Raw genomic sequence first — 27,560 nt, forward strand, 5'->3', positions numbered from 1 at the left:
ATTGAGCTGAAGCAGCATGCGGTCAAATCGTTCCATGTTTGCATTGCTCAGAAAGGAGGTGTGGAACCATTTCACATACTGCAGCTCCAAACATTTGTCACTTAAATTTGGAGAATTTCCAAGCACTAGGTACATATCATAAGCAAGATCCTGGGCAATTGAGGTTTGGTGGGTTTTTTCTGCTTTGTTTGTTTGTTAGGATTTTGGAGCAGAAATTGCTTTCTTCTGGAATGCATTTAACTTAATATTACTTTACTTACTTGTTGTACTACCCCAATTCCTTGCACATATAGACTGCTACACAATCAGAGGTGGCCAGGCCAACAGGGTCTCTTCCCAGCTCTGGCCCTGGCCTGCCGTTAGTCCCTTACCACCTCTGAGCCCCGTTTTCAAGCAGCCATGTTTCCTGTTAGCTCTTCCCACCTCTTTGCTGAGGGGACCCTCAGTGTGGAGACGGACTGAGGGTGGCCGGGTACAACACCCACCCCTGAGCACTGCCTGGGGGCACTTCATTTTATTTAGAAAGTACATCTCAGATGCTTGCTTCTCTCTGCTCTCCTAGCTTAGCTGTGATGGGGTTTCTGGTGATTTGCCAATTACAGCAGGTACACAAGTAAGGGAGAAATCCTGACTCAGGAGAGGCAAAGGTAGTGTTTCCCACTGCCTTCAAGATGGCCAAGATTTTACCTTTAACATCCTAACAAAAGCTTGGGAAAACATTAAACAAGCCCACAGATTATTTGTTTCTGTATGCATGGCTAAACATACTGCAGAACAGACATTTTATTATTCCTAGAAGCACTAAAGTCCAGTATTTCCTCTGCTTCTCACAATCTATTGTTTTATCCCATTGCTACAATCAGCTCCAGGACGTTATAGCAAGACATTGTTCAAAACGGCTATCACCACAATTTAGACAAACTCAGTCCTAGACCAAAACAGCTCGAATAAAATATCACAGGCACCACGGAGCTTCCCAGCATCCTGTTCACACTCTATAAAACTGCGTAACTGTTATACTCATGCCCCACAGACCAGTTGTGCGCACACAAAAACATCCTTTCCAGATCCACAAACACTCAGACGCTCCTTTCTGTACAGTTATGCAAAGAATGCAACCATGCCACACCAATATGGGTATACACCAGGCACACACTACTATAGATTTGGATAGACTGGGAGGCTTTGCCCTCAGCTACAGAGCGGGTGGGCACCTTGAGGGAAAGGTCTGTAAAGGCGAGAGGATGAGCAGTCACTCACCAGCCCGGCAGAGATCAGAGGGCTCAGAGGAGAGGGCGACAAGGAGGAAAGGTGCTCACAGAAGGCGGTTTGCAGGGGATGGAGATAGCTGGATGCAGCATTTTTACATCTGGCTCTAACAAACCGGAACAAACTCTTTCAGCACATGTGTAGTCCTAGTAACAAAACAAATTAGACATTTCTTCTGAATTTGCGATTCCTGTTCAAATTAGTTTACTTACACATTTTGCCAACAGTAAGGGTGTACCTGAAATTTCTAGCAAACCTAGAAGTGCCTAACAATCCAGGCTGCAAATGCACATCACATTACTTCTACCAAATACCATATCATTATCATTTGACACTTTTACAATATGTCACTTCCTTTCTCAAAATAATTCACTATTAATAGCAATTTTATGTAACCAGCAGCTTGCTAGGGATTTCTCGCAGATCCCATCCGTGAAGAATCCCCAGATTCAGCAAGGCAATCAAATCTCATCTGCAAAGTCTTCTAGTGATTACTGTTTCATTCATCTCTTCAGTAGTCTGGAGTTTGCTCTTGCTTCCACTGAACCCAGCGACCAAATCCAAATTTCCTGGTAAACTGCAGCGTGCAGAGTAGATTAAGGCTCCAGTCTTAACTGAGCAAGACATTTTTAAGTATGTCTTACCTGTAAGTGTATGTGTTGCTTCAGTAATCAATGTCATCACCTAAATGTACAGTCAAGCAGGTTGTTAAACACCTCTCTGAACAGTTGGTGCCATAACCTGGGAAAACTGCCTGGCACAGCTCTGGAGCTGCTCTAGAATAACTCGGGAGTAATGTACATTGGCACTGACACATATCAGTCAGGAAAAGTGTAAACAAGAGGAGCAGAAGCAGCTACAGTTGGCAGTGCTTTTCAAAATACACTTCATGGCTGTTGGGAGGTAAGGCCTGAGCCTTGTTTTTGGTTTAAAACTGCACTTGGGAAGGAAGGCAACTGCTTAGGGACCCAGATGAGTCACAGAGGGTATGTGAAGAAGATATACAAAGATTTATTAAAGGTTTGTTTTTACTAAATCTTTGTCCTGCTGTTTAACTGGATTTAAAGCAGTGAGGTCACTTTATTCCACTAGTAACAGAGGCCAGCCAAGGAGCATGTGTCCACCAAACGCAGTTGGATCTGCCAGGGAGGAACGCCTGGCTGTAGAGTAAGGACCTACAGTATGGCCACCCCTTGCAGGAGGTGAGGCCTGGGGCCAACGTCTCGCAGATGTGACCAGGACGCTCAGCACCTGCAGCTGCCATTGAAGCTAAAGGGAATTGCTGGTACACAGCACCACTGAGGCTTTGTCTCTAGGAGAGGAATTTATAATTTATCATGAGCTGATTGATTACAGCAGGAGTCTGCCACAAAGATACACCCTTGAAAGGAACCTGAGTTTTCAGTCCTCCCCTCAGAGTACACGTACACCTGTGGGCTTCCCTAGATAAGATGATGTATGAACCCCAGCCACGCATCTGAGAAGCTGCTATCTTGGTACGCCCCCAGCGTTACCATTGGGAAAACCTCTCCAGGCAGCTGCAGATTAAACTCAGGTTGCTAAAACATCCCTTTGATAGGCCCAAGCCTTCCTGACAGCAGGCTGGGGCTTTACGGTTAGGAGAACAGGCCTATTGAAAACGCAATTGCCTTCAGGAGGCGATAAATGTCAGGGAAGCAGTACACAAAGCACTTCCAGACCTGAGTCAGAGAACAGAAGCATGAAGCTCCTTAGTACAAGCTCTAACTTCCTTTCATATCTGCAGGCCCTCAGAGGTGCTGTCAGGCAAAGAGCATGAGTCACGAGTATCTACAACACACCTTCTCAGCAGTCTTTATCCTATCACTCAGCCATTGCTCCCCTGCTAAACAGCTAGAAAGTCACAGAGAAGTATTTCTTTCCTGTTTTATCTGCACATTCTCTCCAGAGGTTGACTAGTAAAGCAAGCAGAAAGAAAAATATTAGTATTTTCAGACGCCTGTCCCTGTTACAGAAGTCCTCACTTCTTCATGAAATGCATCATGGCGCACCTGCCCCAACCACAACTACTTCCATTCACAGCCATCTCTGATGAGGTACCTACTCAAAGATACAGGAATCCTTTGGAAATGGGACCTGGCTGCTCTCTCATTTTCCCTGCAGTCTGTATTTGCATTCGGACTCTGTAACCTCTGATTGCCGCCTAGGAAGAGCTGATAATGACATGCCATAGGTTTCTTAACAAAATAAGACAATCCTGCCTTTTGGAAGTCTCTCCCTGTTTCCTTTTTCTCCAAAGAGACTTCATTGCTAGTAGCACGGGGCAGATCTTCAGGGGTGGAAAGCGCTCTGTTGAATTTCTTGGATTGGCAGTTATTCACATCGCTCAAAGATCCTGCATACCAGCTGAGCCACTACTTTGCATATCATCCACTCTCTTCCTTAACGAGGTCAGGTATCATGACTTAAGAGAACAAAGCCAATGAGAATTTATATGGTTTTAAATGGGGCATCTTGGCTTCCAAGGTGTAAAAATGATTTGTGGCTTGGGCACTTGGTTCTCAAGTAAACAGCCAGAAGAGGCCACAGAGGGTAAGAAACAGAAACTGATATTCCTTTCTGCTGAATGGGATAAGAAAGAACTGTGCCTCTAGAAAGGACTCACTTGATAACACTCTTCCTTCATTTCTAGCTGTTGTAATGAGCTGAACACTCCCAAAGGGACAGCTCTTGAAATCCCCTTGGGTTCCTTGTGATATTAATAAATTGTGTCAAATTACTATATTTGCGGTCTTTTTTACTGAGTGCATTTGTTTCCCATAATCACAAACTCAAACAAGTGGACTGATGGCAGTAACACACTGAAGTGTCAGAGATAACAGTGGAACAATTACTGCTGGCTGCTAACAGCCTCCATCGAGTCAGTGAGCCCCCAGCACAAGCCTCTCCTGCCCAGTCACTGCCACCATCAGCACCGGTTCCTACAGAACAACACTATATGTAGCAGACAACTCTCCCCCTCATCTGCCATTTAAACCTGGCCTAAGTGAATCGCTTTGACAGGGTAGCTGCATGTGCCATGACTGACAGTGTTCACTTTGATGAGCTTTTCTGTTGGTAAGATTTCCTCTGAATTATGAGTCTGAATATCCCACCAGTACATCCGAACGGACTGTCTCCCAGCAGAGATGAAGATTATTTCTGCTCCCAGGCAGCAGCCACAAGGTTGGTGGTATAAAAGGAACAATTGTCCAGATTACACTGTCGTAATTCAAATGATTAACTAATGCACAGGAGAATAACTCTGCACACAGCTCCACCCTTTCCTGCTTCATCAACTCATCAAAAACACATCCAGGTAATTCTTGTCATTGGTTCCAAGTTAAAAGAGAAACTACAGACCTTGCTGATCTGAAATTGTTAGCGCCTGGCATTTAAAAAGCTCTTCAGAAGGCACCTGACAAACAAACTACTTCATCTTTGAAGAAAACTTATTTTGGGGGGGGAGTCAGGGGAATGTTTTTCAAGTAGTTAGTGGAAGAGAGGTGCTCATGATTTTCCTAGGAAATACACGAAAATTAGTCAAATAGCTGCAGGAGCAGCAGACCACTGCAGCCAGGTTCCTTATCCATCAGTGTCCAAAGGCTGGATTCCTTGCTACAAAGAAGGCAAAAGCCATGGCTGATATTTCTCTGTACCTGAGACTGTCATGACATCTCTCTCCCAGGTGCCCCTCTCCACAGCCTCTCCTCCCCTGGGCCTATCTGCACTTTCTTGCCTACCTCCACGTATGTAATTTCATTGAATTTGGGCAAAAACCTATTTCCAACCACCTGTCGAATTTGGATGAAACTAGTCAGGATATCCAAAGTTACACAGGAGGAAGGGCACACTTGCACTGGAGGCCAGATTTTAGTGGCACGCTGAGAACTCCCCCAACTGCTCAGCACCTGCATTGCTGTAAGCCTGAAGAAGACCTTCATCACACCTCCATGGTACCAGGTGCTCTGGGATGGGACCCACAGAAAGGAGCAGAGTCTTGGCAAATCCCGTGCCCTGCAGACTGCCTCGGCCCCAGCTAAGTACTCCAGAGCAGCTGTGTACTATAGCTACTCCAAGCAGTAGCGTAGGAACAACCATCCCCCGCAGAGGGAAGCCCACCTCTTGCTGCAGCAACAGGCTGAAAGCAATCACAGGGCTCATATGGACATTTTTATGTCCATATGCTAATACACAAACCCCAGCTACCTGTGAGAAGACTAGACCATACCCAAAAGGCCACTTACTTCCTCCTGACAGCTAAGCTTCCATCGTACAGCCAGCACATTAAAAGAGATTTCAATGTGGGCAAGCAGGAGGCCAGACACAAGTCTAGAAGTAGGGGGGTTTATTTCTTACTGACCAGCTTGATAGCAGAAGTGCCATGGTCATTCTTTCTAATTTCAGGGACCTTTTAAATAAAGTTCCACTCCAGAAGCCAAGCATGAAAGGAGAGGAATGAAAACTCTTTGATAGATAAGATATTACCAGAGACTGTCAGAAGCTTGGTAGGAGAATGAAATAACACTCTGGATACTGTCATTGAAAACAATAATGAAAGAGTACACCATTTTCTTAACTGAAGTACTATCAAATCTATGTTACTGCCACACAACATATTTTTCCTCCAAAGGTGCCAATTTCAAGCTATGACTATTGATCTCTATCTAACACTCAAAATTAACTGCACTACTAACGAAAAGTGGCACCAAATCGTTTGAGAACATCAAACAGTAAAAAGCCAATGGGGTCAAATCAAGGTCAGAATTTGATGAGTAGGGTGTCAGAAATTTAATCCATTTTGTCTAAGATAATGTATAGAGCCAGTATTGAGGGTTTTTTTCCTTTCTTTTCTGTAATTTTTTTAAGGCAGCGTCTCTCAAAAATATCACAAAACCAGACCTCAACTTTTTTTATGAACTTTTTTCCATGACTGGAGAGAGAAAAGATTAAACGGACTGAAACACAGATGGCAATTATGCCTCTGTTTATTTCCTAATGAGTCACTAGATTATTTTTTGCCTTCTGCCACATCATTTCAGAATACAAGAAAACCTTATCTTGAAGGAGACTTGAGGAAACAAAATAACACTGTTAAAAGTCCCAGTCCAGCAAGATATTTAAGTGCATTTAAAAAAAACCCCAAACCTTTAACCATGAGTGAAGTCCCATTCACTTAAACTCAACTTTAGAAATGATGGGTAAATCTGTTCCATCAACTGGTGAATGTGGTGGCTATCAAATTCATTAGTGGTCTCATGACAAAATATTCAACAGCTCTCATAGTGACACGTTCCATTTACATTTCAGCACTGGGAGAAAAGTAAGTCCAGAACTATGGCTAGATAAGGGTTCCCCTGTCCACCAGAGCCTGCGATGTCCATGCATTTGAGTCCATATCCCCCCGTGCCTGCGCAAGATATCCCTCAGCCTCAGAGACTTGACCGAACTCGCCTCCAGACGAAAACCCGGATCCAGAAAGCCCAGCTACCTCTCACACTACGAGCGCACCGCCCCATCGCTGGCTGGGCTCTCAAACTTGGCTGTGGCCACTTTCTTTTAAAACCCAGGCTGAGTAACTGATTTTGATAGTGGCAACACTGTCTGCTTCTCATATCACAGTCTAGTAATTAGCATGCTCTTGAAAGGAAGCAGAAGATATGTATTAATCGTTCAAACCCATGTCTCTCACCTCCTCAGAAGGTACCTTAACCACAGGGCTTTGGAAAGGGGACTCCCCTCTTATCCTACTGAAATCACACAACAAAAATTCAGGCTTTGATCCTAAAAAGGATCAAAGTGAGTAAGACACATGGCAGGAAGAGATGAATCCTTTATTTGAGGACTTTTCATATGTTTTAGGCAGTGACTGGGGGTGGATGAGTTTGGATCTTGTCAGGAAGTCTGGGTGTGACCTCCCACCTCCTACCAAAACACACAATATGCAAAGGAGGATCCATTTTAAAGGGAGCTCAAGACATACGCTCCTCTCTGAAACAGTGCTACCTCCGTGCTGGAACACACTTGCTTTCTACAGTAGTAGGCAAAGACATCTCCACTCAGGAGATGGCTGGTGCTTCAGAAACACCCATGGCCTCAGGATATTCCTGTTTCCTGGCTCCAGGGGTTCCCCCTTCAGCATCTGGGCATTCCTGCAGGCATTGGGGAGCCTCAGGCTTTTCTATCCCAAGGAACTTCAAAGACACGCGCAACTGGTGTGGCGAGGATAGGGCACAGTTAGGTTGAATAATTTGTTACCTAAAAATGCTTCTGACAGATGGCAAGGCTGTTCTGGAACACTGTGAACATGACAAATTTCGGGACAGGGTGCTGAAGAGAACTGATTTTGGTGAAAAGTTGGATTTTTATCAAAATGACCTTTTTCACTCCAAGCGCCTGCTTTGCATGGAAAATTGCAAAGAAATTTCCAAAATTTGGTAAGAAATTGAACATCCCAGTGACTTACTGGAGTTATGGTTTGGATGTCATTATCCTTCATAGACCACTTCTTACAACTGAACTCCATGTCCAACATGCATCATTGCCAGATGTTCCCATGATGTATCACAACAGCACAAGACAACAGAAAACCATCATTCACATTAAAAAAAAAACCTTGAGTTTAAGAAAGAGAATGGGTCATTTTTCCTGAAGACTTGCAAGTTCCTGAATCGGATGTGGAAACCAGTCGCTTCTACCTTGCTTTTCCTCCCGCCTCTCAAAAAACCTGCAGTTTTCCACAAGAAATAAAATATTCCCAATCCATTCTAGTTACCAAGGTGTTTTCACGCTACATTCCTGAAAAAACGAGGCTTACTTGTTGGCACTATGTGTCCATTTATCTGTCCAACGGTCAGTTCTGTATCCCTTCCCTTCCTGTCTCCTCAACGCCTTTAGAAACTACCCGACAGACAGGGAAGGGGGAAGGAGCTGTGACTGCTGGGTGGGAAGAGTAGATATAAAAATCTTTAGTTCTGTTTTAATACTTTGCAACCACAGTACAGATCTGCATGGCAGATCAGCAAGTCTCTGAGGTTTGAGAGGAAACACTGCCAAAAGATGGTGTTTCTTTTCCTTTTAAAAAAAAAAAAAAAAAAAAAGGTTGAAACAGTTTATTACTAGGTGTTGTATCGCATCTGAAACTTTCAGTTTCGGTACTTACTTATGTGACGTGTATACCAAGTGGAGAAGGATCTTACTAAAACCTTCCAGGATGAAAACTTTTACGCTAGCCAGTCTAGACATTTCCTAGCAAATACAAAACTGGGATTAGATGGTGCTGCCATTCTGACTCAAATTAGCAGAAAAATTAATTAAAAGAAAAACAACCTCTTGAACAAAACCAGGTCAACATTAGCTAAAAACAAGCTTAGTTTGAGATGGTGAAATGCTACAACATAGCTTACTGAGGTAAATCCATTAAAATTCCAGGCACTTTTCAAAGCATATTTAAAGCATGTATTAAAATATATATTTGTTTCTCTTATTATAAACTTTATTTTTTAAGTAAGAACCTAATTTATGTTTCAAAATTAGACTGGAAACCAGTCTCATTGTCTTCTATTGGTATTCATCTTTCTGCATATCTAGCTACTAAATTAAGAGTTTACTGGATTTTTAGTGTCTACTTAATCCCTTAGCTTACATTAGACTCCTTTTCTAAAAAGTTTCACTTAAGTGAGATGAAAATCACTGATTTCTGACACTTTACAGCATAACTAGGAAAAAGGATCATGGGCCATGTGGCACAATCTTAGGGAAATACTTGAATTAAACTATACACATCTGTCTGCCCAAGAAAAGGTTCTCTATTTGGTTTGGAATGGACTTTTAATATATATTTCTTTTTTCCCAATTCCTGGTAATTCTCCTGTCTTAGTTCCTACATACATATTCCACAGAAGAGGTAAAGGTTACCAGTGTATTAATATTATTTCTGTACAATGCTGTATGTTTTCAATTAGGCTCACTCCCACAGTGATTTCCATATCTAGCCACTTGCTCTTCTTACTTCTTGATAAGTGATGGTCCCTATCAGGAAGTCGGGGGTGAGTCTGTTACTGCTCTGAGTAAACAGCATAAAGGTCACTTTAGATGTTGGCTTTGACACTCTTGGTTCAATAGCCACCCACCATAGCTGTCACCAGTAAGCTGAAGTTAACCTCATGGAAAAATAGCCTTTCAGCAGGTCCTGTTGTCTCTTCATCAGAACAACCCAGTAGTGGGCACTTAATGGTGGGATGAGGAAAATCCTATCAAATTTCCTGCACTGACACCTGACAGAAGCGTTTGGTCTGAGATCAGGATCCAAGTGCTGTAGGTCTTCCCTGAGGTCTGCTAACATTATGGGAAAGTCCTTGAGCTAGTGGGGTCTCTGAGTCCCAGTGTGTCTGCATGGGTGCCACAGTTCTAGCCAGTGCTCAAGGACCTTTTTAATGAGATTTCCCACAGCAGAAATGAAAGCGGCAGACGGGATCCCAGCTACATGCACACAACTGACTTCTGCAGGCATGCAGTACACTAGAACATGAAGGGGTGAAATCCATGGCTAACACTGGACCCAGACTTTGGGTGTCCACCAGCACAGCTGTTACACACCACCACCTAGACTTCTGCAAGTATTGTTTCTTTCCTTCTGCTCCCACAAGATTAATCCATAGGGGACACAGCTCTGCTGAAATAGATGCATCCACTGCTGGAGTGTGTTGTCAGTACACACCACCAGTGAGCCTCTGTCAGTAAAAGGTCATTACGTTACCGATACGCCTGGCCACCTTCTCCCACACACCTCTTCAGCATGAAAGCAGGAAGAACCCAGCAGACAGATCTAAAGATACTATCATCCTGCAAAAGAAGAGTTGCATGACTAGCTCTGAGATCCAGAGCAAAGGCCAAAGCACCCACAAGACTGATACAGCACATATGCCTTGCATCGACCCCTCTACAGACTCAGTTATGCGTATCCCACGAGGGACACCACTGCCCAAGGGAGAATCCAAAGTTCTTTACAGAATGACCACTAAAGTCCTTTCAAAAAACTCCCCATAAACAAAGGCCATTTTCTTCTCAAAATTAGGTACTTCAGGCTCCTAAGCTCACATTTTAGGCATCTGAAGATAAGTATTTCAAAGATGATGGAACAGATGACTCTCAGTGAAGTGGCATGTAAAAAGTTACTGTGGATTCAGGCCCCTAGGATGCTATTCTGATACTGCCTGGTGCTTCATCTGTCTCCCCTCAGGCCAGTGAGCAAGCAACTTAGTGGCCAGGCATCTCAGACACTCTTCATCCTCCCCAGTGTGAACACGGTACCTCCAGTAACTGAGGCACTGTTGGGTCTTGCAATGTCAAATTGTACACCCTGCTGGAAGACACAGTCTGTGTCCACCGTACAAAAGCGGGAAAGGCACAGCACGGCCCAACCCTCCTTGTCCAGCTGGAGAGATAGGTCTGAGTCTCTCTTACACAACAACGTTGTCTGTTAGTTAAAAAGGGATTTATCCAAGTGAGGGGACAGGTGGTGCTGATAAACTATCTCCACTTTTCTGTTAAGAGAGGTACACACTAGAACACGTGTTGTTAAATTTCTACACAAAGTGCATCTTGTATCATCTTTGTCTCACCTCTGCGTAGCTAAAAAAAAACAAATCAGAACCCTGAAGAACAGCTAAAGTAAGACAGCAAAAATATGTATCTTCTTGAAAGATGCTGTTGTCTTTTCAGAGCCAGACACCCAGGCTACTGCATCCACCACCCGCTTTGCTTCAAGACACACACAAGACAGCAGCTACCAGAACATCCTGTTCTTCTTTTCCACTACGCTTTGTGGGATCCAGCTGTAGCCATTGTGACGTCCGACGCTTCCCTCACATCCAGCATGGGCTGTTCTGCTGCCCTTAGAGATGAATTTTCTGGTTTTTGGAAGTCATTCCTAGCACAACAATTCACTCAGAGTGGCATTATCATGAAGGTTCTAAGAGACAAAAACTACTGAGAACACGTCCCATTGCTTTTTCCCTCCCTCCACTCCACGGCAAACAGAGCTCAAGGCTTCAGAGATCTCTGCAAAAGCAGTCAAGCCCAACTTCCACAGAGTCCTATATGGTATTGTATAGGCATAGTCATAGCTGTTTTCTCCAGACACGGGGCTCCATTTTCCAGTACATAATTTTCACTTTGTGCTAAACAGACAACAGAGCGCGAAAACTCCCTTTTTTGGGTTTGACATTATCGTACACACAAGAAAACCATCTGCGGTTTTCAGCTTCAGCTTTTGCTCCAAGTTGGGATCTTTCAGTTACTTTTCCCAATACATTTTCCAGCCCAGACATTAATTCAGTCTACTCCCTACTCCAGCTGCTCTCCCCCTCTGTAAGCACCGTCTGCTTTCTGGCACGACGCAGGCATCACTAAACAGCACCTGAGCAGAGTGCTTACAGTCCCAGGATGCCGTATCACAGAGCAGGCTCCTTGAATCCAGTACTTACACAAAAAGGGCACGTGCACGGCATCTGCACAGCGCCAGCACTGCTCACTCAGGAAGGGCAGAAGAGCACAGGTGGGACTTCACTGCAGTCCGCTATCACAACCTGCCATATCTTTCGAGTTAAAGGGATCTGGATAAAGAAAACACAAGCTGTATTTAAGCAATAATACCTTCTGGGAATGTCTAGCAACAACAAGCGTTCTGAGGAAGGAGCTGTGCCTCTGGCCCTTACCCTCACCAGTCAACAACTCCCAAGCTGACTCAGTTAGAATAGCTGACTTAAAAGTCATAATTGCTATTCTCAGCAGTAAAATACAAAAATGTTTTTTTTCAGTGTACCTTTTAACATGCTGCAAAGTTAAACACGGCTTGCATGTTACCATGGATATAATTTGATGTTTATAAGACTGGTCTTTCCTGGCAGCTAAATGCCTGCATGGGAACAAACAGCAGAGCAGGATTTTGTTTGGCATTTTGCTCCGTTTATGATAACAGCTAACTACTTTTTCTATTAACAAGCTTTTGATTTTACTGGACTTTCTCTAGGAACAGAGTTCATTGCATTGGCATTAAACGCACTACAGCTGATCCTCCAGCTTGTGCGAGCAAAGCCTTGAACTCGTGAGAATCAGGGCCATAGGATCAAGTCCTAGCATGTTTACGTATCTGCCATGCTGATATCAGACAGTATGCAGTACACGAAAACATGCTTCATCTCTGCCTGATGAAGAGTCCACTCCAAATCCAGAGTGCAGGGGTTGGGCTAGAACTACTTTTATTCAGAGTAAAAACAGGGTAAACTCTGACTAAACTCAAGGCAGTGAAGTTAGGTTTTCATTTGATGAAAGGAACAGTTTTATTCCCAGGAAAAAAAAAAAAATCTCCAAAATGGAATTGCTAAGTTCATTCATATCAACTTGAAATTAGCTGCATTCAAGCAGAAAGGCTAATGGAGTAAGAATAAAATCCAGGCCGGCAGGAAGGCAAGCGTTACCATTTTAGAACACCAAGTCTAAATGCCTCCTTCACATCCACACTTAATTACTCGTGCCCACATCTATTTCAAAAACTGTGCGTGTATTCCTGGCCCTACTGAACGATTTCTGTGGCAAAAGTCACCTGGTCTTCATGGGACAACATTTCATCCCTCAGTGAATAAGCCCAGGAATAGCTTTTGGCTGCTGCTTGCCAACGTGTAGGATTGTAGCAACTCAGCTGCTATTGCCAGAAGATCTGAAAATAAAATGTAATTGCACAGACAAATCTGGGGATTACACCACATCATGTCCCTCCAAATCACGCAGCCAGAGTGTTTACCTGTGTCTGTGTGTTGCTGTCATGAAAAGTTCAGTACCTATTTCAGTATCAGAGATGCATATCAGTCAAACTTGACTTCAGCTTTTGAAGTGGGTGGAGAGCAACACCACCCCTTTCCTGTACCAAAGTCTGCAACAAACTGCATTTTACTCACAAACATATCTGTAGTTCTGTTGTGTTCTGACTTTTAAAAAAATTAATCTCATTGGACAGACACCATCAGCAAGTTTCTCCACTCTGTGGAGTGTCTTCACAGCCCTCCCACATAGTGAAAATGACTCAGACAAAACTACTAAATTTAGGGCATTGGTATTCTATGTGTTACGCTGGTGTTCATACAAGTAATGCCTTAAACAGTAAATTTCTGAATTAAGCATTCAGGCATCTTTTCTGTGCTGCATCTGCCACTGAAACAGAACGGCAATGAAGGTGGGCTGAGGAGGAGGTTATTTGGATCGTGATTCGGGTTGTGTTTTGGCTAGAGCTAAATGTGAATTTGAATGAGGTTTGCATGTACTTTTAGAAATATCTATTGACCCGATATCATGATGTTTGATCTCAAGTGATGAGATCGTGCAAGATTAGCTGCCCTTGGGAGATTCCCTTCATCTCAGGCAAGAGACTGCAGGCTTTGACTCACAAATGGGGATGATTTCTCTCGGGATGACTATACCGATTCCCATTTCTGAGCATCCAACTCACCCATCTCTCTGAGGTTCCCCTCCTTGCAAGGATGGCTCATGAAGCAGCTGCTGAACTGCTGGTTGCAAATCCGTGCAGTCAATTAAATAGGTACTTCTGTAATTCAATATACATAGGATTAATTCAGTGTAATGTAATTCAAAATACATAGAACTATTGCAATTTTTTAATTTGCAAATCACCCCCTGCCTCACAAGAAACAGCCATCCCTCTAGCAAGGGCAAGGTACTCTGGAAGAAAGCAGCGGTGGCCAATTAAAGGCAAGAAGTTTTATAGCTATCACTCACAAGCCAGGGCTTTGCAGAGAGACTGGCCATGTGGTCACCACCCCAAAAATGTGAGAACAAGTCCCTGGCCTTATGGAGAGCAGAAGAAGCAATGAGAGGGACGGGACAAGAAGGGGAAAGGGAGAAAGAGGATTGCTAAAGCACCTTCTCAGTTACACAGTCTTTCCTCTCTGCTTGCCTAAAATCACAAATAAATCAGTGTGAGATCAAAGTCAGGCCTGAGCCAGGCCAGGAGACCACACTCTCCTTCAGGCTGACCACACCACCTGCTGAAGCCAGCAAGAGTTTTGTGTGGGTATCTCAGGGAATGACATAGAAGCAATGACTCATCTATTAATGAACTTTTACTCTTTATCTGTTTGCCACATGTCTCCAGAAAGGCATGGTTTTCTTAAATATTTTTGTTTTTTGAAACTGCTGAATAATCTTTACAAATATAGCTCATGATCTGTTACCCAATTAAAACCATGCAATTGCTAGGAGCAATTGGAGCTGTTTACACTGCACACTTCCATCACATGCCCTTCCTTTGTTCCTTATCATTGGAGCATAACTCTTTAATAAAATTAGGTTCGTGCAAAAACATTTTCAGATAATCTGCTGTAGCCTCCAGAAATGCTTATGCTGGTGTGATGTGCAGTATTTCAACCCGGAAAGCTGCGCATCCTTGTTTAAAGTTCTGCAGAGCAGATAAAGAATAATTCTTTTCAGTACAACCCAAAAGCCGTACTTGTATGTACACCTGCCCTGAGGAAAATTTCCATAGTCCGGACTCCACCTGAGAAGCAGGGATCTTAAAAGTCCCCAAAGTGCCCACTTAATAGAACCTTAAAAATCCATACCTAGAAGAGATATGGATTATTTAATCTCTTCCCTTGCTGTAAGGCAAAATAAATAACTTAGACCACCTCTGAAAAATATTTGTCATCCTTGTTCTTGCAAAACTTCTGTCAAGAAGATTCTACTTTCTCCCTAAGTAATCTGTGCTGTGATTTTACTACTCGTGGAATTAGAACATTTTTCCTAATGCTTGAGCCTTGTCCCTTTCTTTACCTTATTACCTCGTTAGGATATTTATCCAACCAAGCCACTTTGACTAGGTCAAATTACCCAGTCTTATTACCCAGATTTTGACCTAGTCAGAGAATATAATGAAGGATTATGTTGAAAGCCAAGATCAAGAGATATATCAAGATCAAAAGAATATCTGTATGACATCAATTGTTCACTTTTTTCCTTAGCTAGCTGCCCTATAAACTGGGAAATTACATTAGTTTAACATTAATTACTCTTGGCAATTATATTTTTTAATCATTTTACAATCTAGGTCTGCACAGACTGTCTGACAGTCTGTTCCACTACCTGTCCAGGAATCTAAACCTCTTTCTTAAGTGGATTCACATTTTCAGTTTCATTAACATCTCCTTCTTTAGATGCACAGGCAAGCTCTCCTCAGTAAGACTCAACCAAAACAACTCCCTAATAACTTCTACCCTGTGAAACAGTTGTCTCAACATATCCCAAGATGGTGATACACTGAGGTTTTTTGCCATATTGCCTTTCCAAGCAATTTCCCAATAAAATGTCCATTGCCACTGGGGCTTGGCTACTAAGGGCTTCCAAGAATCGCCCAAAAACATCTTCCCACTCCTCCCAGGGAGGTGACTTAAACTACACCTACCTGTCAAAGAGGCTCTGTTCTATCTCTCTTTCTAACTTCAACCAGACAAGTCTGTCCTTCATTTATTCCACAACTTCTGAACAAGCATGGATAATGCTTCTCCATTTCTCCAAGCCAGTCCTTCCAGAATGAGCTGTGCCAATACTCCCATCCCATGACTTATCCCAGCAAATTTCTAACATGCCTATTAAGTATTTAATTTGATTCTACGCTACAACCTCAGGTCATTTCCATTTTTTCCTATGCTTGTATTGACACTGGTCTCTCAACCTTCCAAAGGTGTTACTGTAATATTCGCTCTTTTAAACTTACCAATGTTTTTCTTCTATGTGTTTCTTAATTTCTACTTACCCAGGTAACTTTTGCACTGGCCTTTTTCAAACTGAGCGTAAAGCCCTCTTCTCACTAGGCTGGTGTATGGTGCAATGTGATGGACTCCTGTTTCTTCACCACTTAAGTGACACCTCTCCCCAACAGGCCCATGTAAGAACATCCGCTGTGATGTGGAAGGGAGGCTCTCCTGCCAAAAACACCTGAGAAATTCATACCATTACCTCTCAAATCCAACATTAGTGAGTGCCACATATTTTATTTCTGTGCTTTTGATGAAAAAATGAAGTGGTTTGGTATTTCTGAACTGAAACGTTTCATTTCAATGAGTTGAACCAAAGGAAAATATTTTGGTTTGACCCAGTTTGACATCAAACAGTTTGTCTCATCCGCCCAGACGAAGGCTCTATGATCAGGCCTTTTCTCCGGATCCATCACTACAGTAGGTAAGAATGGAGACTGCAGTGCACCCTTGGTTAAGCAATGCAGAGGTGGGGGCGGCTGTAAGAAATAATCAGAATACAATGCTACCTGTCCCAAAAATACCACAGCAGTTCAGGCAGATGGCTCAGATTTAATATTAAGCAACACACAGCAATCCAGCTCAACAAACTGTTTTGAAATGGATCAAACTGACTCAAAGCAAAATATTTCAGTTATACCTTCCTGGTGAGTCTTTCTTAAATCACAACTTCACAGAAACTTTGCATAAAAGTCACTTCAACACCAAGTATTTTTTAACATAATATAATTAGAAACTGTAGAAATAGATCAGTCATCATGACTTGCTGCACAGGAAGATCACAATACTGATTCATACATACTTCATATACATTGAATTGCTTCAGGAACCCAGAACTTTTGCATCTTCTCCATACCATGACAGTTCAAAAGGAGGTCTTTGCTCTCCAACGGCTTGCACATGATGGGAAGTGACGCTAATCATGAGAACAACCAGAAAATTCTTTTGAGCCAATTAGATGGCACCAGTCACAATGACATTAGTCATCCATTCCTCAATCTGAGGAGAAGGAACCAAAATTATCATTCATCTACTCCTGAAGCTGCAGAAGACATGAGGGAAGTGTACTATTTCCCATTCTTATTGCAATCATCATCACACAAAGTGACACAAGCTGCTATTTTCTGCTCCTGTTCTGGGAGAGCAGTGGTTACCCTCTGTGCAGGTTTCAAAAGAGAGACTTTGATATCATTTAACTGCTTCGTTCTCCTTCTCCTGTCTGTGACTGACCAACACATGACCAAGAAAGGAAAGGGTACCAGAAAATGCTACACAGTAAGAATATATACAACCTAACGCCATTAGCCTCTGCAGCTTGTAAGGGCAAGATGACCCAGATGTGACTGCTGGTTAACAATGATGATGACAAAGGAGAGAGTTGTCATATATAGTGCCATGACTCTGCTGCCCAGTAAGAATAACAATAAAAGCATGAGAAGTGGTAACTGACATGTGGAAAAGAGCACAAAAAAATAAAACCTCCCGAAAAGTTGATAGTGAAGCATCAGGAGTGGTTAACTGCAGAGGGTTCAAAGTGGATGACTTTAAGAACAGAGCCAGGAATAACACTGGAACAGAGAGACAGACTGCCCCAAAATAGCCAGCCTTACAAACCACACATCAAAGTCTTCCCACTGCTGAGATCAATGAGATACGTACCACTTATCTCAGTGAACTGAGAGGTGGGGGAAGTCCAGGAGGAACTGACAGGCAGGAGAGGCTGAGCAAACCCTGGTTCTCCACAGCAAGGTGGTTTGGACATCTCAGAGATGCTGGTGTAGCAATCAAGCTCACTTCCACCCACAGCCAGGAGACCAGACTACCTAGCAGCCCTGGTGAGCACAGAGACCTTTGTATATGATGTTGTCTCAATGTGACAGGCGCCCTTGAACTGCTCGACAGTTACATACAATCTCCAAAGCACAGGCTGGCCAGCTCTGGATACATCAGCTCTTGAAGTCCCTCCAACACGTTGTTATTGGAAGACGGAGGGAGTGAAAAAGTAGATGAAAAATCAGAAAATCGATCCTTCTGACAGAGGGGTAAACAGACCAAGTTAATGGTGAAGTAATATTCTAGAGAAGCCAAGGAAAGATCTGTGGCTTGTAAAGTCCAGATGTCTCCGACACATCCGGGGAAACTGACAAGATTTTCATGGCAATTGCTCCTCTGGGGTGACATTTTGACTCACTGCCCAATTAAAGTTTGCCCTTGAAGGACTTTATGGGGTAGATCGTCAGCTAAACAGTGCCACTGCTTTCTAGAAGCATGCCAATTTTGAGCAGGAGACAATTATGCCCCAGGTCTCAGACAGGCAGGGGGGTTTTCCCAGGGGAGCTATATCTGACAGCTTCACACTGAAGGGAAATGTTATCCAAAACATCAAATCCAATTCAACAAACAAATTTGAAACTGACTTTAGAAGAAGTAATGTTAACAGATGGTACCAAATCCAAGTGGCGAAGATCACTATTACTTCTTTCCCTTTCCCATTTTGTCTCTTTTGTGTGTGTGTTCCTCGGCCTCAGAGAAATAGATTATGACTCAAGATGAGGAGCTAATTAAACTATAATATATACTAAAAGGAGATTTGGCTGTGTTGATAAGTCTGGAGCGTGACAAAGCAAGATATTCCTCTGTAAACACTGAGATGCCTCCCCAGGATTTCTCCTAATTATGAAATAATTCAGATTATCTCCAGAAGTAGTCTTAGATTTGAATACCAACACTAGAGAGAATGAGCTAAAGCATGCCTGAGCCAACCAAATCAGATAATCTAAGACCTTATGTGTAAAAAGATGATGAAGAGGGACAACTGGAATAGTAACTGTGTACTGCAGTTGTTGCTAGACCTTACCTTTCTACAGACAGCTGTTCTGAATCCAGTTTCATTCTCTTCAAAAAATGAAAGTTTTGAAAACTTCCCCATTTGTCTTTCACACTATGCACTAGAAATAACTTGACCACAGTGGAATAAGACTCACGGCAGCCGTCTTTGTCCCAGAGAAAGAGAGATCTTCCATAAACTTTAAAGATACATTCTTAATTATGTTCCAGTGTTCATTTATAACAAATGCCTGTTTGCACCATGCAACATAAAAGTTCTCTAACTCTGAGGTTGCCCCTGCTTTGCCTGGTACCAATAAAGCAACACCGATTTAAGAAATGCTGATGTGTCTGTCCCACAGGAAGGGGAACAAACTTTCAGTGCAGAGCATCTTCATACTGGTATACTTTTATCTTCCCAATAGGATAAGCGCTTCAGTAAAGAAAACTCCAGCCTCTAACTGACTTAGATACGCTGCTGGCATGAGGAAACCAGGAGCGGGGCTTCTGACAGATGAACTCAGTCCACCTTCTACTAGACTTTAAGCTATTCCCACCCTAGCTGTCTATGTACATCCTGCCAGAAGTCACAGTTTCAGCAGAGTCAGCAGAAGGGAAGCTCTGCCTGTGTCTCCTCATGCTAGGGATGCTCACTGAAGATGTGGCAAAGAGGAGCTCTGGGCATCTGCAGCACGCTCAAGCATCTGCAGCACATTGATCTGTCTGTGTCCGTGGGCAACAGCTGCCTTTGCAGACATGCAGCACTCTAGGCTCTCTTTATGTTCATTTGCATCTAAATACTGTTAATTGGAAATTAAACTCACACTTCCCTGGCTCTGAGCAAGAAAAGCATGCCCCTTTAGCCTAAAGTTAATGCCTACTCTTGGCTAATCATCCTGGCTCTCTCCATCACCAACAGAGAGAGCCAGTATTGCTAGATGATTCAGTGTTGTACGCACCTGATGAATCACTCTGGCTATCTCCAGTGATGAGTGAGAAACAGAGGCCGCCCATACACTTTGCTTGGTCTAGATCCCTTGCCTGCAGACAGCTCAAGTAAGGTAAGATATATCCTACCTGGATGGTCTTTTTCTTTTGAATGTGTCCAATGGTCAAGACAAATGAAAAAGGAACTCAAGACTGTGGCTTCTTGACACAATAACCATATAAAACTATCACAAAAGCAATAATCAAACACCACTAATACCAATGACAATAACACAAAAGGTAATTCTCATAGAAGTCAAAAGCTGTTCCACAATGAAACACAAGAGTGCCACGGCCTACCTGTGTGCAGATGTGTAGCACACATATGCCCGATACGAAGGCCACTGCCAAAGCACACGCTGTGCATGTTTTAAAACAGAGAAGAAAAGAAGCCATTTGCCCAAGGGGCTTGGAAACCAGGTCATGAGATTCCTTCTGCGTAATCTTCGTATCCTGCGTAAAACTTTCTGTCCAGAAAAACACCTGTAACCCCACCCTTTCACCATAGCTTTGATTTGTCTCCTTGGCTTGGCTTCTGCAGTGCTTTTAACCTTTCCATAGAGAGTCTGCTAGGGCCCCAGCTGCAGCTGGGGAAGTGGCAGGGAAGAACAAGGCTTTGTCAGTGCGAAAGCAGCTAGACTGTCTCCTGCTGCTTTCAAAGCTCTTGCAGGGCTGCACCAGGCAGGGTGGGCTGCCGGGCTTCTCCCTGCCATAGCAGCATTGCCAGGAAGCAGAAACAGCCCAAGGGATCCACAACATGGTACAGAGGTACAAGATTTGCATGCAGTGACCTTGTGCTCCAGTGATCTTGGAGCAGCTGCCTGTTTTTCAGTGGGGGTTTCTGTCATGCCCGTGAGAGGGTGGTTCAAGCCCCAGAGGAATAGGCCCAGGGACTGGATCAAGGTCAGCTGGCTCTGGAACACCCAGCTGTGTGGTGTAACATGGCTTCTCCTGGGGGAAAATGGGATTTTGTGCATTTTCATTCTAAACGCATAAAGCAGGTAGCTGGATGAAATACGGCACAGTCAGGCTCTGAAAAGGCTTCTTGTAGGTGTGAAGAGTGCAAGAGATATACATCATTCTTCATTTAACACTTCGTTGATCATTGACTTGTGGATTCTTCTCCCTCTGAAAAATTCTAACTATTCTTTTTAAATAGGAATTTTGACCAGAGTAGTGGAGATGTCTTTGAACATAGATCTGGCATAGAGACTGCAATGGCAGTGAGATACCGATCTGGCTGGGCTCGTACCTACCCTGTGGCTGAGGCAGAACAGCAAATGCCTTATGTCAGCCACAGTTGGAAAGAAAAAGGGTTTCTGTTTGAGTCAGCGCACAGCGTGAGGCAACCAGGCACTGTCTGCTCCACTAGGCTCCGCAAACATAGGAGAGCAGCCCGCCCTCATCAACCAGCTTTTAAAAGATCAGTCACACTCAAGCGTACGCCACCAACTGAAATACGCTTATTATGCAATATAAAGTGAACACTTCGAGAGCACTACTTACAGCAGTTTGTCCTGTACAAGTCCTTATAGGATGCTATTTCCAAGGCTTATAAATTATCCAAGCTGTCTAGACCAAGTTCTGTATGTGCTGTGGATAGATACACCTCAAACCAAGAGCAGCAGGACATTGTCTCTTCCCTGCAAGTATTTAATAAACAATAAAAATCAGTGTATGGAAGATGGGAGAAGAATATCAAGTGTACGCAATATTCAGGACTTACACCTAGCACAAAAGCGTGCACACACATCAATTGACTTTCTTTTCACTTGGTCCACATTTGACTTTGCAATGTTCATTCAAGCAACAGAACTGCTTCAACTACAAAGTCATCTTTCAAATAACATTTTTCAATTGATAATAAGCTCCCACACCTAAATTAACCACACTTTTAACTACCCTTTAACCTAGTATTTTCATATAGGTATAATACCAGAATGGTAGGGGAAAGAAAATATTATATATTCAATATAAACATATATTTTAATAATTGACAGCAAATGTCAAAGTCAACAAATCACAGAGCTCAGGCAACGCAATGTAGTGTGTGTTTTCATTCCATGTTATTGGTTTTTTAACTTAGCAAACAGGGGATTTTTGACTGCATTTGAAGAGGAAATCAGCAAATCAATACTAAATTTTCTGTAGAAGGGAGCAGCATAAAATTACTCAAGTTACCACAGAAACAAATTTAAGCAAACTGGTGCCACAAATCAAGTAATTAGGCAGTGAGAAGAATTAAATCTCTTCAAAAATTATTGATTTATGATACTATGTCAAGTTTGGGACATAAATATTTATTATCTTGCAGCTCCTATTCCTTCAACGCTTAGATTAATTTTATTCATGTCTTTCTAATAAAGGGGAACTCAGTTAAGTCCAAGTAGTGAACAGTAAGAAAATACTCTCTTACATTCATCTCTCCCCTGAGAAGCAGAGAACGCATTTCATGTCAAATTATTCCATGCACAGGGAACACCACAATACTGGGTACATACAACCTCACCACGGATTACAGGATTAGACTCCTGTGTATACCCTGGAGCAGTCTAATAAATTTAAATTAAACTGCCATGAAGTAAACAGGGGCAGTGGTTTTACTCTTGCCCTAGAGTACAGCAAGAAACCTTTCCTTATCTTGCAGCGATGGTCAGTTACGTTTTAGTTCTTTTTTAACCAGACAATAAATCACATCTTTTATGCATGTGTCACCAAGCACGCAGGCAACTATCCATATGTAACTCAAAAAACAGTACTACTGCTACCAACTTTCCATACCTGCTAATTAGACCAAGCCTCTTAAATTACCTGAACAACTGGCACATAAAGAATAAGATGAATGCTTAACTGACCCCACAAAGAAATAACATCTGTCACCTGACAACCAAATTCATTAAACATGTGACATATATTAGCACCAGGATAGTGGTGTTTACATGTGTTGGTTACACAGATTATTGTTCTCTACAGAAATTACATTACTCTAGGGAATAGAAATGTGTCATACAAACAAACAGTGAATAATAGATGGTGTAAATCCCTAGGTTATTGTGGGTATTAGATTATTACAGAGGGTCAAATTCTGTTTTTGTAAATATATTTGCAATACTTGCTAAACTCCCAAAAACATGAAAAAAGCGCATAAATCTCAACACAGAAACAGCATGGCACTTGTTCAGGGTGGCACTTGTACAGATACCACGACTTCAGTTCACTGGTGAAGAGGGTTTTCACTGGACATACACACACAAATGAAAGATAAACTAAAACCTCATGTACTGAACTCATCCAATGAACAAAGCAGGGCCAATGCAGAGAGGTTTCCAGTTGCATTGCTGCCATGTGCAGGTCTGAATTTCCTCAGAAGGCACCAGTACTGTAGGGCAGCAATCTGCTGGAAGCGTTTCAGTGCCAAGGGCTACTTCTGTAATCAAATCTGGCAGCCACGTGTGCTTTTGCAAACATTAAAAAATTATGAGAAGACGAGGAGGGAATGAAAATTTCCTGTCGTCTTCTTTTGTCTCACCCTTACTACGTACAGGTTTTGCCCACAGCTTCAGAGAGGCAAAGATGGGAATATTCGCTCTGATGCTATCCTTCAGAGAAGAGGTGCTTTATTTCTGCCCTAGATTAACGTACAGTGCTATGTATTTGCCTTATTACCAAGTTCTTCCTGCCAAGAAGCAAGTTTGCCTAAAGACCAGAAGCAGACAGAGAACTTTGAAGGTTTAAATCCGTATGCTCTTTTAGCTAGACATCAGCAACAACCATTTCTTCAATACTGCACAGCGTAAAGGGTTGGTGTTTTTACTGCAGGACTCTAACCTGATAAGGAGCCAAGACTCGAGCCAAATCTCAGCAAAAAGAGAAAGAAGAAATAGTATGTCTTCCTCTTTTTTTTTTTTTTCTTTCCTCTACACAGAACATTACCAAACTGGTCTTTAGTGTAAATTCAGCTCACAGAAATAATTCTTGGAAGCCCATTGGTGGAGAGTCCGTTTCCTTCTCCTTTCAGGTTGAAAAGGAAACTTTCTGTGAGTTTACTGTAATGGAGTGTTTGTCTGTATCAGAAACAGCCTGACCTCTTCAGCCACAAGCTGAAATACCAGCAGCCCACTCTGTCACTAGTTCACGATTAGGAAATTACATGGGAGGAAAGACACAACACAAAACTCACAGAGAATTTAAAAAAAAAAAAAAAGAAAGAAAAAAAGAAAGACATCAGCAGTGGTGGGAGTGAATGAACAAGCTTAATAACAAGGCCAGTAAAAAGGAAAATAACCCTCTGGCCAATTGATAATAAAAGATTACTTGAGGCAAAGGGTTAGATCCTGAGCAGTGTAAAGTGGCCCAGCTCTACAACCAAAGCTACAGTGATTTATAGCAGCTGCAAAAAGTCCCAGGAGACAGAAAAACCCAGCTATAAAAATGGAATCGAAGGCCCACATTTTGAGAAGCTTCCACTCACTTTTAGCACCAGACTGAGGTACAGAGGTGACTCTGAGGGTTTGTTTCTGCGGGGGAGTTCCTGTGAAGTAAGCTGAAGTGTGAATTTACACTGCATTTACTGCTGGGTCTTTAAGTAGGCTGTAAATTCATACCCTAGCCTATTTTGCAGGGATTTCCCCAAGTAGATAAGCCCTAAATTGGCCTCCTAATCATGGAGGCAGACAAAATAAATAGATGTTTTCAAAACTGCAGACCCACACAGGGATCTGTCTATTGCTTGCAACGGCAAGTGGGTACTGGAGAGCATATATCATAGAATCATAGAATGTGTTGGGTTGGAAGGGACCTTTAAAGGTCACCTAGTCCAACCCCCCTGCAATAAGCAGGGACATCTTTAACTAGATCAGAAGACTATATCATAGTCCTGCAAGTGCATGGTTCCCTTCTTTCCTCCATTCACCCCTGGAGCCCCCTCCCATCATCTCTCTCAGCATCCCTCCACCTACAGACACACCTTTGAAACCCCTGACGCTGCCTCAGCTTCATTCCAGATTTCCATACCTCAGCCCCTGGCTCTTCCCTTGCCCATTCCAGTTCCACATCTGGAGGTCCATGTTCCCCTTACCCACTTTCCCCTGACCCGCAGGGGAAGCAGTAAAACTGTCCTGGTGCAAAGGTGTCTCCTCCTACGAGTTCCTTGCCTCTGAACCAACCTAACCATGTCCTGTCCATTCACACTCCACCCATTCCTCAAGGCACTGGCTCCTTGGGTTAATGGATGCCCTTTAAAACGTCCCAGAAACACCAGGTTAAGTCTATGCAGACAAATGCCATGAAGCTGGGCACGATCAGTCACACTTTCCTGGCTGAACGATGCTTTTACATGCAGCTGAACGGGAGGCCAGAGGCCTTCAGCAGGAGACAGAGGAAGCAGCTAGTATCGTCACAGCTTTATGGGGGTCCTCAGGCTGGGTGGTTTGTCTTTAGCAGGCTAGGGTGAGCAACTTGCGTCACATGAGGCCGGTGCCATTTCCCTGGGAACCACAGTGAAGGTGTAATAGAGCAAAACATTGCTAATCTTGGCTAATCTGGAACCTTGCACTGCTTTAACAGCTGCCTGTGCTCCTCTGCTGTGCTGGCTCAGGCACTCGCTGCACCAGTGTCAACTGAGTCCCACCTGTGGTCGTACCACTCTAGCACACAGAGACACCACTGTATCCTGAAGGATCCTCTTCAAGAAGTCAATTCAGTAATATCCTCTGTCACCTGATGCAAGTATCAGGTTTTTCAAAAGCAGCTTAGAACACCCCCTTTCAATGAAATCCCCAATTTTGCAATGTGTGAAAAAGAAAGTCAGTTAACGCTTAGAAGTTTGAGCCCTAAGATGAATGAGGGAAGCAAAAAAGCATAAAACATCTTTTGATGTCAGCAAAAGGAACCAGCCACAGTGAAGAGTCATCACCTGCGCTACAGTATTCCATACCGTCCTTATCTGTTGGAGCAGGTAACAGCAGTCTGAAGAACAGGAACCACTTGCTAACAAGTACAACACTGAAAAAGCTATCTGAGAGACACAGGTCACAGAGCAGTGACCCTTCCAGCACTTGTCTAAGTATAAGTTTCATCTTTGATGTATATGAAGACCCTGCACAATAAGCACCTCTGAGCAGAGAAAGAGCTCAGCACCCTTTAAGGGCTAAAGTCTACGCTGCAGACCGCTTCCTCCATTCCATCACTGCAAGATTTCTTTGTGCCCCTTTTCTTTGTACCAACCGCAAACATTTGTGCAATTGAGTTGTACCAGCAAACGCACTTAAAGAAAGTGTCTGAGCTCCACCAAACAGTCTTGAGGGAAACCAAAGTTTATATTAGCTCAGGAGCATTTATTTTGGAAGTGTCTGTGCAAACAGACAAGCAGACATCCAAACAGAAAGCACCAACAATACAACAAAAGCGCCCAAACTCCACCAAGCCAACACCGTGATTAACAATGGCTCACAAAACACTGTTTCACATCAATCCATAGAGTTTAAAAAAAGTAACAGAAATTTTGAAAGGTACCTAAATACCAGAGAACAGCACCTGCATCATCAACATGATGCAAGTAGAAGAGAAGGTTAGATACTCTGGAAAAAATTCTGTGTGAATTATTCACTTAGCTGAAATAATTTCTCTTTCCTTTTCATCTTGCCCCGTTCAGAAAGAAAACCATGTATTTGAATATGGGATACCATATAGTATGCTCCACATATGGTACAGCACTTGCTTCCCGCTCCAGGACAAGACATTCAAACTGAGCCAGTCACCTTAGAAAATGGGGTGCAAACAGGTGGCTGTGGTTTGTGTTCTGAAATGTGAAAATCTGAGGTTTCAGAGATGGTTATGGATGGTACGTTGACCTTATATCACTGACTTCAGCAATACAATCTATCATCAATGATTCCAAAGCCACAGCAGCAAGGGCACTTACCTGCTTCCCTATGGGCTCCACACGCAATACGTGCACTATGACCAGTCTCAATCTCATGCGAGGCCAAGATGACACAGTATTAGTGCCACGTGGAGGGGGACAGAGAGCCACTCTTCAAGTCACAATGCACGGAGCAATGGCTGCACCAGCTCCCTCCTCATTGCTCGACTCAAAGGCTGTGCTAGAAAGCAAAAAAAAAAACCCACCCTACCTGCTCATGTTATGAAACTTTGTCTCAAAAAGTTCAGCAAAACAAGGCTGAACTTCCACTGCAAAGACAACCTGAGTTCAGACACTCTGCTGTTTCTGAACACTTGGTGACCTGAATATTTGTTAATCACCTGTAATGTTATTAGCATACCCGTACACCTATGTCCTGCATTTTGGATGCCCTGTAGCATTTAAAAAGTACTGATATTTGAAAAGAAGGATGGCCCCACGCAATTAGCTTACCTCAGCCCACAGCCTCAGACAACCCATTCAGAGTCTGAGGTAGACAACAAATTACTGGAGTACAGGGAGAAAATTATGGAGAAATAAGAGATTAGTGGAAAAACCAAAGCAGACCACGGGGGTCACTGCAAAAAGGGGACTCTGAAATAAACCTGTTCACACCAGTATTTCTCTCTGCCGAACAACAAGACGACACAGGGTGTGAAGGGAATAATACTGTGTTTTCACAGAGGTAAACTGTCATAGGTTTACATCTTAGG

General features: G+C 43.0%; 1 long non-coding RNA gene across 20 annotated transcripts in view; it reads right to left on the reverse strand.

Moving 5' to 3' along the window:
- LOC134517972 (uncharacterized) overlaps positions 1–27,560 on the reverse strand; it is a 132,512-nt gene that overhangs the window by 82,087 nt on the left and 22,865 nt on the right. For 16 of the 20 annotated variants that reach the window (XR_010071783.1, XR_010071788.1, XR_010071793.1 and 13 more), the window contains 5 exons: positions 21,432–21,568; positions 16,112–16,293; positions 13,793–13,888; positions 11,775–11,903; positions 1,261–1,415 (listed from right to left, as the gene is read on the reverse strand). This is a non-coding gene — a long non-coding RNA (uncharacterized LOC134517972). The remainder of the gene's footprint in view (positions 1–1,260; positions 1,416–11,774; positions 11,904–13,792; positions 13,889–16,111; positions 16,294–21,431; positions 21,569–27,560) is intronic. The other 4 variants (XR_010071800.1, XR_010071798.1, XR_010071797.1 and 1 more) reach the window with 1 other exon arrangement.

Source organism: Chroicocephalus ridibundus, chromosome 6 (assembly GCF_963924245.1).
Source record: "Chroicocephalus ridibundus chromosome 6, bChrRid1.1, whole genome shotgun sequence".
NCBI classification, from domain to species: Eukaryota; Metazoa; Chordata; class Aves; order Charadriiformes; family Laridae; genus Chroicocephalus; species Chroicocephalus ridibundus.